Source organism: Uranotaenia lowii, chromosome 2 (assembly GCF_029784155.1).
Source record: "Uranotaenia lowii strain MFRU-FL chromosome 2, ASM2978415v1, whole genome shotgun sequence".
In the NCBI taxonomy this organism is placed as follows: domain Eukaryota; kingdom Metazoa; phylum Arthropoda; class Insecta; order Diptera; family Culicidae; genus Uranotaenia; species Uranotaenia lowii.
The window spans coordinates 25,938,236-25,947,412 of NC_073692.1; positions in this window are offsets into that span (position 1 = coordinate 25,938,236).

Consider the following 9,177-nt stretch of genomic DNA (forward strand, 5'->3'; position numbering starts at 1 on the left):
AAGTCGGATAGAGTTTTGACTATAACAGAAACCATCCCCGGCCTCAAAAACCCTCAGATGCCAATTTTGACGATGATCGGTTCAGTAGTTTTCGAGTCTATAGGGAACAGACAGACAGACAAACATTCATTTTTATATATATAGATTACAAACGCAAAGGTTCTTAAAATCAAGTTTTTCAGCCCCTGTAATAATGCAATTTTTGAATAAAATAACTGTTGAAAAAATTACTCCGGTATTCTTTTTTATAGAACAAAAGTTGTTTCAAAGATTAAACTGAACTTTTACGAATTTTTCAGAGAATAAATATCTGGCTATTAGATGGTTAAAAAAATCGCATAATTCTCGCACATTTTTTACTTTTTTTGAATCTATGTATTCTTCAAAACTGAAGCCAAACCAAATCCACTAAGGTTTTGTAAGTCAAAATGCATCAATTGATGTCGTGCAGTTGATGACGTCAGACTTTTTTGACTTATCATTGGGTCTCCTGAAGGAGATTTGCTTAATAAAAATTGATCCTAAAGATAAGTCGAGATAACAGTGTGCTGTCGGAATTTCCAAAACATTTGAAACACATTAGGTATGTAACGAGAGATTTTTTTCTGTTTTGACTTTATTTTTATCGAAAAAATGTTGCTCCTATTCTGATTTTTAAATTCACTCTTCAGTTATCAAAATGCCGTCCAAGGAAGAAGAGCAGCGTATCAAAATTTTGCTCGCGCATCGCGAAAATCCGAGCTACTCGCACGCAAAGCTGGCAAAATCGCTAAAAGTTGCCAAATCACAACGTTACAAATGTAATTAAAGTGTTTGGGGAACGTTTTTCGACAGCCAGGAAGTCTGGATCGGTGGGATATCGAAAACCGGAAGCCGCTGAGACGACAAAGAGAGTTGCCGGTAGTTTCGAGCGAAACCCTAACCTCTTTCTCCGAGATGCCGCAAATAAGCTGGGTGTATCGTCCACAACCGTGCATTGAGCCAAAAAACGAGCCGGACTATCGACTTACAAGAAGGTAGTGACTCCAAATCGCGATGATAAACAAAATACGACGGCCAAAGCGCGATCCCGGAGGCTGTACACGACGATGCTGACGAAGTTTGACTGCGTGGAAATGGACGACGAAACCTACGTCAAAGCCGACTACAAGCAGCTTCCGGGACAGGAGTTTTGTACGGCAAAAGGGAGGGGAAAGGTAGCAGATATTTTCAAGCACATGAAACTGTCAAAGTTTGCGAAGAAATATCTGGTTTGGCAAGCTGTACCTGTGGCTTGAAAAGCAGCATTTTCATAGCTTCCGGGACTGTTAACCAAGAAATTTACGTGAAAGAGTGTTTGAATAAACGTCTGCTGCCTTTCCTGAAGAAACACGGTTGTTCCGTACTGTTATGGCCGGATTTGGCATCTTGCCATTACGGTAAAAAGGCCATGGAGTGGTACGCCGCCAACAACGTGAAGGTGGTTCCCAACGAAAAGAACTTTCTCAACACGCCAGAGCTCCGCCTAATTGAGAAATACTGGGCTATTGTCAAGCGGAACCTAAAGAAGACCAAAAAAACTGCTAAGTACGAGCAGCAGTTCAAGGCAAACTGGCTTTCTGCGGCGAAGAAGGTGGACAAGATGGCTGTACAAAATCTGATGGCAGGGGTTAAGCGTAAGGTCCGGCAATCCGGATTTGGAAAAGCGGAAGCCTAACTGAATATTTTCCTGAATTTTATACTAATTAAACTTGAAAAAGAAGTTTAATTTGATTTTTTAAATAAACGATTCCACCGATTTACACGCGTTTTCCCTTGACCAAATTTTGACCGTATCACCCTTTAACCCTCAAATCACCCCCCCCCCCCCCTCCCGTTCCTACGGCCATGCTGACAACTTATACTAGAAGTCTTTTAAGCTGAATTTGCCACTTTTGGGCAAATGAAATATCACCCAAACGTTGGACCCAACTAAGGGATAATCTTATCCCGTTAGTATTTCATTTTTTTTGCAGGTTCACCAGGTCTTTTTTTACCTTATCATATTTTTCAAGTGTCTCTTATACCATTCTAGCCATTTATCAAGGAAGTCTTAAGTTTTTACCTAACTTCTCTTTTTAAATGATTCCTAAACTCAAGACGCTCATCTTGCCCTTATTCCTCGTATATATGAGCAGACATCTGTTTCCTGTACATCGAAATCAGTTTTTGAGGAAACGATTCTATTATAAACGCTATCTAAATTGCCGAACTTTAAACTGTGCGGGCTCAATATGCCTATTTATGATTTTAGTTTCTCGGACAAAATTCTCATAATTTTTTTTTTGAAAATGTTTAAATTTCAATCAAAATATTATGTGATAATCATATTTTGTAACAAGCTGAAACCAATTCTTAATTTTTGAAAATGATTTCATTCCCATTCATGAATGTCGTTCAAAATAAAATATACCCCAGATAGAAAGAATTTAACATCGAAAAATTTCAAGATATGATTTCCTGATCGGGTTGCCAGCCGTTTCTTCAAACGTTTCCCCTATCTGGTAATTTTGTCCAAGACACTTCCTTACTTAACTAAGAGATATCGCAGGTCCATTGGAGGTTTGGGTTTGATTTCCATCTAGGTATTGAGTGTCAGAACAAAAAAACAAACAAACATGTAGATAGATTGTAGTTTGTATATTTTTGCAATTTGAGTTTATCAATGAACAAATTTCTGTTGAAATTTTGAACCGATCATACCTTGTTAAAAATGGATGATTTATTGTTCATTAATGATCATTGTTGTGTCTAACTGGTCTGATTGTTTACTAATTTCACCGATGAATCCACCATCAAAATTCGTTTAGTGGTACGCTTTATTTCAGAATCACCACAGGGCCACCACGGGGCAATCACCGAAAATGCCGCGGCAGCAATCAAAATATTCGTCCTGTCCGACGTTCGTTGTTTGTGTTTGCTTTCATTTTTGTTTCATCGTATTTCATTTACCATAATTACATTCCCCTCTCCGTTCAGAACCCGAATGACGGCTCACAATCGAGAGTGCAGCGAGTGAAATAATTGAATTTAATTGAACATAATTGTGTGTAATTTACGGCTGTGGCGAGGTATGAATGAATGTCCGATTTCATGTGTGGGCATGTGGGTGTGAGCGTGTGGGTCGCTCGAAGGCACCACACAAATGTGATATTCGACATTGCATTGCATTGAAGCGTTTGTTACGTAATAATAACAATAAAAATAATGACCACCGCTTAAAATGAAGGGACCGGATTTTTCGATTGAACTACTACTGGTACCGGCTTTGTTTGGTGGGGAAATTGATAGCCTCTCGGCGGCCGGGCAAAGGAAAAGTTTCCGGTATTTTGGGGATCCCTTGATCGGAAGCAGCGACGGAATTGGAAGGGTCCGATCATCCGGACTGGCACGGAAGACAACTGTTTTTAATCAGAGCAGAACGACACTGGGCAATGAAAATTGACACATGTACGTAACAACACAATTGGAGTAAATATCAATCGTGTGAGTAGGGAAGGAAAAAGTGGGGGTGGAAATGGGCTGATAAAAGCAGGAAAAATCATCGTTACACTTGGTGACATATGACCGGCAGTTATCTGATGTTTTCATTTGTTTGTTTCTGCTCTACTTGGGATTCGTTACAATGTCCGTTCCTGTTCTTGTGACAGCCGGATGTGGTTCGTGTTTGGATGTATGCAATTTGCATTTAAAAGAAGACTGACACGGTAAATATTTAAGATGGCCATCAAATTTGTATGAAATTGTTTTCATTGCAGGAGAAAACACAATTTTAAATTTTCGAGGACTTGAATTTATTTTTTTATTAAATTGAACCATAACAAAGGTAACATTCAAGAAATTTCAAACATTTTTGAGCTTGAGTAAAGGTGTATTGGAAGTATAAATATAAAAAACGAGTGTGGTTAAATTTTCGCACTAGTAGGAAACTTTCTTCATATCTTCGAACAATTGAAATGTTTGTAATGTTTTGACACAAATGCATTTGTGAACTCAAGTTGATATGAGCTATCATAATTAAAAGGTTGAAACAGATATATCTCGCTGTTTTAATCCGATTTTCGCTCCACTTCATTTTAAAGCTGCCTCATTTTGAAAACTTTTTTGGTACCTGCTATCAGCTTGTATTTAGTCTTCAAAACATGTATGTTCAATCATACAAAAAATGTTTAACGATTTTTTTTAGGTGATCGGTAGAGACCGATTACTCTACTTTCTACAATATGTTCCAATGAAAAGCCTAAAATGTGATTTTTGCAAGCAAATTCCCATACGAACTTCAACGTCGTTGAGCGATTCCTAAGAGTTTGCCGATTGAGCTCATAATGCTCAAAGGGAGATAGACAAAATGTACCACCGAGGTGTTTAAAAGGGTTTAAAAGATGATAACATTTTCTAAGAGCAAACGCACCAATACGGTAGTAAACGTGGCCCGGTTTTGATCATTTTAGCGGACCGGTTTTAGGATACACACTCTTTCGCGCACCATTTGGATGAGCACCGAGGGCGTGTCTTAATTGTTGCACTGAAAAAAGGGAATTGATAAAATCTTTCATATAAATAAATTCAAAGCGGTTTTTATTTATTCATTCGAAAATAAATAAATTTTTCAATTGTTTTCAAATATTACACTGTGTTATAGTTATAAAGCCACATCGAATGCTATTCATTGAAGTTTTTTTTTTAGTTTAAAGATTTTTGTAAACAATCGCATGATAAATCCTAAAATAAGATTCTGACGAATAAGTTCTGATATATTATTTTTAGAAATTGTACAATATCGTTCGTGAGATATTTATGAAAATCTACCTTATCTTGATACTCCCTTCGGGCCCAAGGAAAATCACCCTGTGTTTCAGTAAGAGATGTCCTGGCCGTGATAGACTTGGACCACATATTCGAAATATACCTTTTCCTTAAAGTTATTGACCTTCAAGTATATTTTTTTTCATATTCTATACCTTTTTTCTCTTCTAAACAAAGTGATGAATAAAGAAGGAACAAAAACACCTTATATCGATATTTTCGTTCACAAATCTTTACACGGATGAAAAAGTCTTCTAGTTGTAATAAAAATTCGTATGGTTGCCTCATCCATGCCAATGATTTTCAATTCAACGTACCGTTTTACTTGATCGACATTGATTTCAACGAAAAAATCAGCGTTGCTGTAAAGTTGTTTTGGTTATCGAGGATTTCTCATCTGGTCATCGCTAATATGGCTAATATATGGAGGATTTGGCTATTTTACTCAGGTCAACTTAAAGATTCTTAAATTTAGTTTTAGAATGTCACAAAAACCGAAGATGGTGGAAGTTATTTTTTTGGAGGACACACATCAAAAAGCGAAAATGTTTAGTTACCTATAAGTTGATTTGTTCTACTAACAGTTGTTTCCTGTTTCAGATTCATCCGCTTAGACATACAGTTGCGTTCAAAAAAGAATGAAATCGCATGAAGCTGCGAAATCACTTCCAACTTTGACAAGCTGCCATTTCTCTCTCGGTTTATATTTTTTCATGAAAATTTCACACAATCTAGTTCAACTATCCAACTAACACTCCACAAAATTTGAAGTCTTTACAATGACGGAAAACAAATATACAGCTATTCCCGTAAAAAAGGGAAATTTGGAACTGCTTCACTAAATTTGCTGTATCTTTGACAATTTTCATTGAAAAATTTTGAAATTTGGTCCAAAGATGTAAAAATGTTTGATCTAATACCAAGCCAAGTTTCGTCAAAATCGATGAACGTGATCAAAAATGGTGCCGGATTGAAAATGAGATTCATTATCGCCCAGCAGACGATTTCATTCTTTTTTGGACGGATGTTTGTATGGAAAACATCGTAATCCATGTACTCTTGTTTTTTTCTTTCACAAAACAAAAATTTATCAAAAAGAATGTTGTAAATAGCTAAAAACATCATTCGTACTTTGTTTCGAGAGAGAAAATGTTCCAACAGGGTTCAAAATAAAAAGAACAGAGCTTCAGTAATGACCTGCTAATTACACCGACAAACAAATTTGATCCACAATTAAAGCGAATATTCTATTCGCTATTTTGTTTCAATACCAGCTCTGTTGGAATAATTTCTATTTCTAAACAAAGCAAAAATGAAATTCCTATCTATTTACAACATTCTTTGTTATAAATGTTGGTTTTGTGAAAGAAAAAACCAGAATACATAGATTACGATGTTTTCCATACAAACATCCGTCCAAAAAAGAATGGTGGTATTAGATCAAACATTTTTACATCTTTGGACTAAGTTTCAAAATTTTTCAATGAAAATTGTCAAAGATACAGCAAATTTAGTGAAGCAGTTCCAAATTTCCCTTTTTTTACGGGAACAGCTGTATCTTTGTTTTCCGTCATTGTAAAGACTTCAAATTTTGTGGAGTGTTAGTTGGATAGTTGAACTAGATTGCGTGAAATTTTCATGAAAAAATATAAACCGAGAGAGAAATGGCAGCTTGTCAAAGTTGGAAGTGAGTATATGTCGCAGCGCGCATATTTTGATCCCGGTAGGCCGAAGCAAAGGAAAAAAAACGAAAACCCCAAAAATGTCTCCAAATCAATCTTACCACGTAAGTCATTTGATTTTTTTTTTTTTTGATTATTAATAATGTTCTCTCGACTAAAAAAAATATTTTGATTTTGACAACTTTTTTTTTAAATTTTGTTTCAGGCCCAGGATGGAGTTTTCCGCGCAAGTATCGAAAATTATCCTTCTGAAAACAACGGAGTAGCAGCATCAATTAAATACATTGCATTGGTTTAAATGAAAAAAATATTCCACTAATGTAAAATATGATTAAACTAGCTGACCCGGCAAACTTTGTTGAGCCTTTGAATTTTCACAAAAATAATGGTCATGTAAGATTTTTTTTCAATTGGATTGGTACCGCAAAATGGGGTGAATCGGAACCGATATTGGACTGTTTTTGTTATACTCCTGTCAAATTAAATCAAGTAGATTTTAACACTGCCAAAGTGACGAATTTGCCATTTTTAGGTTTCGCCAAAAAGAGTGTTTTTTTTCTTTTCTTCCATTTTCTACTTTCTTCTACTACTTTTCATAAAAAGTTTTCACATTTTATGGAAAGTTCTGGTGAAATGGAGAATAAGGAAAAAGATAACAAGGTTCATATTTGCAAAAACTAAAAATGGCATCTACGTAACTACGGCATATCACGGCAGAACAGAACTCAATCAAAAAGAATGTTTTAGGTATTTTTACCATCAAACAGCGTTTTATATTCACTCCCTAAGCGGGGTGAATAAAGAGAGTGGCTAATTAATCGAGGAAAATGTTCATTTATTCTTCCTTCATATTGCACCTTCCAATGCGTTGTTTGTCGCTTCGCAGATATTGTGTTTACTCAAATTCTATGTAATCACATTTTTCATTACCCATACTTATATTCAAAGAAATTTTAATGTTGGTGCCTTTCTCCAAGAGCTTAAATTAACGAAGAAATTTATTAGTTTTTTTCTTTTTCATTTCCAGCGAAAGCCGAAAGCAAATTCCTTCTGGTATAAACTTAAAATGAACTTTCTTCCCATATTTTATTTTATTTTCTTCGTTGACAATTTACATAATCATGTCAGAAGTATTCTTCACCTTATATCAAATATGCAGACATGGCTCATCTCTTTTTGCAATGTTTCCAAACAATACTTCTCATGGTATGAAATTTTGCGATTTTGATATGATTCAATAACTTTTTTTCAACAAATTCCAAATTACAATATCTTTTTCGATATCTTTTACCTGAAATTGAAATGGACTTTGATTTAGGCTTGAGGAATATGTGATTATATTTTCTACAACGATTACTCAATAAATTGATTTTTAATTGTGATGTTTACTTCAAAATCAGAAATTTTTCACATTTGAAGGTTATCAATGTCTTTAAGTATGGGAGAGTGGGGAATCATAGGCCACTTTTTTTCGTTGTTCCATAACTTCTTTATTATAAAAGATGAAATGAAAATAAAAAAATGGCATGGTTTTCAACATTTTCAAGGTATCATAAAGTATTTTTTATAATTTTTAATAAGTTGTTTTCCCAAAATTCTGACTGTTTAAAAAAAAGCAATATTTTTTGGATTTTGAAAAATGGTGGGGAATCGTGGGCCACCAAATCCAAATTGACCAAATAACATGCAAAGTTTATGAGTTGATCCAAAACTGTGATTTCATAATTCATTTCGTTATTTTAAAGCAATTTTAGATGATGAAATGAAAAAGAGAGCTGTGTATGATCGCATAGATTCCAAAACTTGGCTCGCGAACGTTCTGGCAAAATTTTTATATAGGATGGACAAAATATTTTTCATAACTCTTCATTTGGCATAAGAAAACTATACAGATAAGAAAAACACAAGCTATGCTTTGCAAATTGGTTGCGTTTGTGTGACTTATTGATGTTTCATCAAAAATTCCTTTTCCATGTGAAAGATCATGACAAAACTAAGATCATAAGCGTATGAGCATATTTTTGTTATGCACTTTAGGTTCCCCATCGATGAAGTTAGCGGTGTTTTTTTAATTATGTAAGTAATTTTTTCTAACTTTTTTTAGCTTGATAAATAAAAGTAGCATATGATGCATATTTCAGTCAACAACATATAGAAATATATGCTCACAAAGCGACAACGATGACAGTTGGTTTGAGATTTTTATCTCAGCACACATCTGAGATATTAAAAGTGGCCCACGTTTCCCCATGGCCCACGATACCCCACTCTCTCCTCCATATTATCAAAAAATTTTTTTTTCTTAACTCTAATATCTGGTATAAAAGTCTCTTCATTTGTTTTGGATCTTGGTTCAAATTTTTCTCAAGACTAAAGTTATTATTTTCCAAGCTTCTAGTGTTCGAAGATGTTATTAAATCAAACCTCCTTTTCCAGATCTGTGATACTGAGTGTTGAGTCTTATTATGAGTTTTAGTTCAAAAAAGAATCCTAATAATATGACGAAAAGAACTAAAAAAATTCATTCAATTCGGATGAATCCTGCAAGAGTTATTCCCCAGCAAACATTTAACTAGATATACCGCAGAAACAACAGGAATATAGAAACCCTTATACTAGAAGAAATAATCGATTAAACTTACCAAAATAGCATATAGCTACAAAATAGATT